General features: G+C 34.5%; 1 non-coding gene across 1 annotated transcript; it reads left to right on the top strand.

The window, feature by feature from the left end:
• The first annotated feature begins 4,850 nt into the window (after positions 1 to 4,850).
• Positions 4,851 to 4,983, top strand: LOC112062527 (small nucleolar RNA SNORA66). Its single transcript, XR_002890775.1, has one exon. It is a non-coding gene; the product is annotated as a small nucleolar RNA SNORA66 (small nucleolar RNA).
• The last annotated feature ends 560 nt before the right edge of the window (positions 4,984 to 5,543 follow it).

Raw genomic sequence — 5,543 nt, 5'->3', positions numbered from 1 at the left:
ATTAGAAATGAAAAAGGAGAAGTTACAACAGACACCGCAGAAATGCAAAGCATCCTAAGAGACTACTACAAGAAATTCTATGCCAATAAAATGGACAACTGGAAGACTTGAACAAATTCTTAGAAAGGTATAAGCTTCCAAGACTAAACCAGGAAGAAATAGAAAATATGAACAGACCAATCACAAGTAATGAAATTGAAACTGTGATTTTAAATCTTTCAACAAACAAAAGTCCAGGACCAGATGGCTTCACAGGTAAATTGTATCAAACATTTCGAGAAGAGCTAACACCCATCCTTCTCAAACTCTTCCAAAAATTGCAGAGGAAGGAACACTCCCAAACTCATTCTATGAGGCCACCATCAGCCTGATATCAAAACCAGACAAAAATACTACAAAAAAAGAAAATTAAAGACCAGTATCACTGATGAATATAGATGCAAAAATCCTCAACCAAATACTAGCAAACAGAATCCAGCAACACATTAAAAGGATCATATACCATGATCAAGTGGGATTTATCCTAGGGATGCAAGGATTCTTTAGTATATGCAAATCAATCTATGTGATACACCATATTAACAAATTAAAGAATAAAAACCATATGATCGTCTCAATAGATGCAGAAAAAGCTTTTGACAAAATTCAACACCCATTTATGATAAAAACTCTCCAGAAAGTGGGCATAGAGGGAACCTACCTCAACATAATAAAGGCCATATATGACAAAACCACAGCAAACATCATTCTCAATGGTGAAAAACGGAAAGCATTTCCTCTAAGATCAGGAACAAGACAAGGATGTCCACTCTCACCACTAATATTCAACGTAGTTTCAGAAGTCCTAGCAATGGCAATCAGGGAAGAAAAATAAATAAAAGGAATACAAATTGGAAAAGAAGAAGTAAAACTGCCATGGTTGGCAGCTGACGTGATACTATACATGGAGAATCCTAAAGATGCCACCAGAAAACTACTAGAGCTAATCATTGAATTTGGTAAAGTTGCAGAATACAAAATTAAAGCACAGATATCTCTTGCATTCCTGTACACTAATGATGAAAAATAGGAAAGAGAAATTCAGGAAACACTCCCATTACCATTGCAACAAAAAGAATAAAATACCTAGGAATAAACCTACCTAGGGAGGCAAAAGACCTGTATGCAGAAAACTATAAGACACTGATGAAAGAAATTAAAGATGATAAAAACAGATGGAGAGATATACCATGTTCTTGGATTAGAAGAATCAGTATTGTGAAAATGACTATACTACCAAAAGCAATCTACAGATTCAATGTAATCCCTATCTAATTACCAATGGTATTTTTTACAGAACTAGAACAAAAATTCTTACAATTTGTATGGAGACACAAAAGACCCCAAATAGCCAAAGCAGTCTTGAGGGAAAAAAACGGAGCTGGAGGAATCAGACTCCCTGACTTCAGACTATACTACAAAGCTACAGTAATCAAGACAGTATGGTAGTGGCACAAAAACAGAAATATAGATCAATGGAACAGGATAGAAAGCCCAGAGATAAACCCACGCACCTATGCTCAGCTATCGAACTATAATTAGTTGTATATTCTTGCCAAAGGAGGCAAGGATATACAATGGAGAAAAGACAGTCTTTTCAATAAGTGGTGCTGGGAAAAGTGGACAGCTACATGTAAAAGAATGATATTAGAACACTCCTTAACACCATACACAAAAATAAACTCAAAATGGATTTGAGACTTAAATGTAAGACTGAACACTATAAAACTCTTAGAGGAAAACATAGGAAGAACACTCTTTGACATAAATTGCAGCAAGATCTTTTTGATCCATCTCCTAGAGTTATGGACGTAAAAACAAAAATAAACAAATGGGACCTAATGGAACTTAAAAGCTTTTGCAAAACAAAGGAAACTACAAACAAGACGAAAAGACAACCCTCAGAATGGGAGAAAATAATTGCAAATGAAGCAATGGACAAAGGATTATTCCCCCAAATACACAAACAGCTCATTCAGCTCAATATTATAGAAGCAAACAACCTAATCCAAAAATGGGCAGAAGACCTAAATAGATATTTCTCCAGTGAAGACATACAGATGGCCAAGAGGCAAATGAAAAGCTGCTCAACATTGATAAAGCCACTATGGAGAACAGTATGGAGGTTCCTTAAAAAACTAAAAATAGAATTACCATATGACCCAGTCATCCCACTACTGGGCATATACCCAGAGAAAACCATAATTCCAAAAGACACATGCACCCCAATGTTCATTGTAGCACTATTTAAAATAGTCAGGTCATGGAAGCAACCTAGATGCCCATCGACAGACGAATGGATAAAGAAGATGTGGTACATATATACAATGGAATATTGCTCAGTCATAAAAAGGAACACAATTGGGTCATTTGTAGAGACGTAGATGGATCTAGAGACTGTCATACAGAGTGAAGGAAGTCAGAAAGAGAAAAACAAATATTGTATATTAACGCATATATGTGGAACCTCGAAAAATGGTACTGATGAACTGGTTTGCAGGGCAGAAATAGAGACACAGAAGTAGAGAACAAATGTATGGACACCAAGGGGGGAAAGTGGTGGGGGTGGGGTGGTGTGATGAATTGGGAGATTGGGATTGACATATATACAGTAATATGTATAAAATAGATAACTAATAATGGTGGTGGTGGTGGTATGAATTGGGAGATTGGGATTGACATATATACAGTAATATGTATAAAATAGATAACTAATAAGAACCTGCTGTATAAACAAATAAATAAAATTGAATTAACAAAAAACAAAACAAGACTACTTTCTTTCACTGTTGCCTTTTTTTTGTATGCAACAGTCGTAAGAGCAGGGTCTCCTTATAAACAATAAAACAAGATCATAGCTATATTTGATATTAAAAATAAATTATTAAAAACTTCTTTTTAAATTAGTAATTTAATAACAGCTCTAAATAAACATATTTTGGTTTTACTTTAAAAAAGAGAAATAATAGAAGCTATAATGATAATGTCTCATTGAATAGAGCATATCAGTAAAGAGATAGGAATTACCAAAAAAAGAATCAGATGGAAATTCTGGATTTGAAAATCTAATAACTGAATTGAAAGACCTCACCAGCAGGACTCAGCAGTAGATTTGTGCTGGCAGAAAAAATAATTAGTGAATTTGAAGATAGATTGATATAGATTGTACAATGAAGAACAAACAGGAAAAGAAAAGAAGAAATTAAAAATGAAGAGTTGCTTAGAGACATGTGAGATACCACCAAGTCTACCAATGTATACATAATGGGAGTCCAGACAAATAGGAGAGAGAAAAAGGGACACAAAAGCAAAGAGAATATCTGAAGAAACAGTGGCCAAAAACTTTCCAAATTTGTTAAAAAACATTAAATGTGCAAGAAGCTCAGTGAAATCCAAACAGGATGAACTCAAAAAGATCTACATTAGACACACTATATTCAAACTGTTGAAAGGTGAAGACAAGGAGAGAATGTTGAAAGCAGCAAGAAAGCAGCAATTCATCACTTATACACAATCTTCAATAATATTAACAGCTGATTTCTCATCAGAAACTATGAAGTTCAGAGGGCAGTGGGATGTCATATTTAAAGTGCTGTGAGGGGAGGGAAAGAATTCTATAGCAAGTAAACCTATATTTGTACATGACATAATTTTGTATAAAGGAAATTCTAAGAAAACCATTAAAATCTATTACAACGAATGAGTTTGGCAAGTCTGCAGGATACAAGGTATACAAATCAGATGTATTTCTCTACACTAGCAATGAACAATATGAAATAAAATTAATAAAACAATTCCATTTACAATAGTATCAAAAGGGAAAAATACTTAGAAGTAAATTTTACAAAATAAATACAAGACTTTTGCTCTAAATTCCTAAATAAATGGAACAACATTCAATGGTGATGAGTTAGAAGACTTAATATTAAGAAGGCAACAATCCCCAATTGGTCTATAGAGTCAATACAATCCCTAACAAATCCAAGTTATCTATCTTCCAGAAATTGACAAGGTGATCCTAAAATACATATGGAATCTGATGGGACCTCAAATAGCCAAAATAATCTTGAAAAAGAAGAACAAGGTTGAGGACTTGCACTTCCTGAATTCAAAATTTACCCCAAAGTTACAGTGATCAAGACAGTGTAGTACTGGCATAGGATAGACAGACAGATCAATGGAATAAAGTCGAGAGGTAAGAAATAAACTCCTACATTGATCATCTATTGATTTTCAACATTGGTCCCAAGAAAACTCAATGGGGGAAGAAGGGTCTTTTCAGCAAATGGTACTGAGACAACTGGATTCCTTTGCCTCACACAAAGGAATGAAGTTGGATCTCTACCTCACATTGTCCACCAAAATTAACTCAGAATTGATAATAGATGCAAATGTAAGAGTTAAGTGTATAAAACTCAGAAAAAAAAATGGAGTAAATTTTCATAACCTAAAGTTAGGCAAGGCCTTCTTATACATAATATCAGAAATGTTTGGTAGATGAAAAAAAAAAGATAAACTGTACTTCATTAAAAGTAACAACTTTTGAGTGACGGCTAGAGCTTCTGTTCTACAGGATGGGGTTTGTTAAAGTTGTCAAGAATAAGGCCTACTTCAAGAGATACCAAGTGAAATTTAGAAGACGGCGAGAGGGCAAAACTGACTACTATGCTCGGAAACGATTGGTAATTCAAGATAAAAATAAGTACAACACACCCAAATATAGAATGATAGTTCGTGTAACTAACAGAGATATCATTTGTCAGATTGCTTATGCCCGTATAGAAGGAGATATGTGCTCAGACTCTGAAGTTGTGCAAACTCGATCACTAGCTCTGCATGATGTTGCAGAGGTGAGGGGAACCAGGTTTGCTAAAGTAATTGTGGTGATAGAAATGTATTAGCCTTGGATGCTACCGAGGTGGCCCATTCTGTCCCAGTACATTGTAACTGTCAATTACTGCATTTTTAAATAGGCTAACTAAGGAAGAGGACAGGTATTGGATTTGGATTATTTGACCTCCATTTTATTACGAAGTGTGTCTTTTTCAAAGTTAAATGTTCTCTATTCTCTTTAGCTGTGGTTTTTAAAATTTATGTCCCTTTCTCTTTCTTTTTACCTTGTTCTGTAGGTGGAACCGTCCCAAAATGTCACTTGCCCAGAAGAAAGATCGGGTAGCTCAGAAGAAGGCAAGCTTCCTTAGAGCTCAGGAACGGGCTGCTGAGAGTTAATAAACCAAACCACAATTTCTATGAAGATTTTTCAGATAAAGACAGTAATAAACTTATTGAACAAGTAAAAAAAAAATAACAACTTTTGTGCTTACAAAGGGCATCATCAAGAAAGTGGAAAAGACAATACAAGGAATGAGAGAAAGTATTTGCAAATCACATATATAAAAAAGGACTAGTATCTGGAACATATAAAGAACTCTTTCACTCAAAAATAAAAGACAAATAACCCAATTTAAAAATGGGCTAAGAACATGAATGAATAGACATTTCTC

The sequence above is a fragment of the Physeter macrocephalus genome, chromosome 14, assembly GCF_002837175.3.
Source record: "Physeter macrocephalus isolate SW-GA chromosome 14, ASM283717v5, whole genome shotgun sequence".
Taxonomy (NCBI): Eukaryota; Metazoa; Chordata; class Mammalia; order Artiodactyla; family Physeteridae; genus Physeter; species Physeter macrocephalus.
Note: the sequence above shows the minus strand (reverse complement) of the source record. Positions and strands in the feature narration are given on the sequence as shown.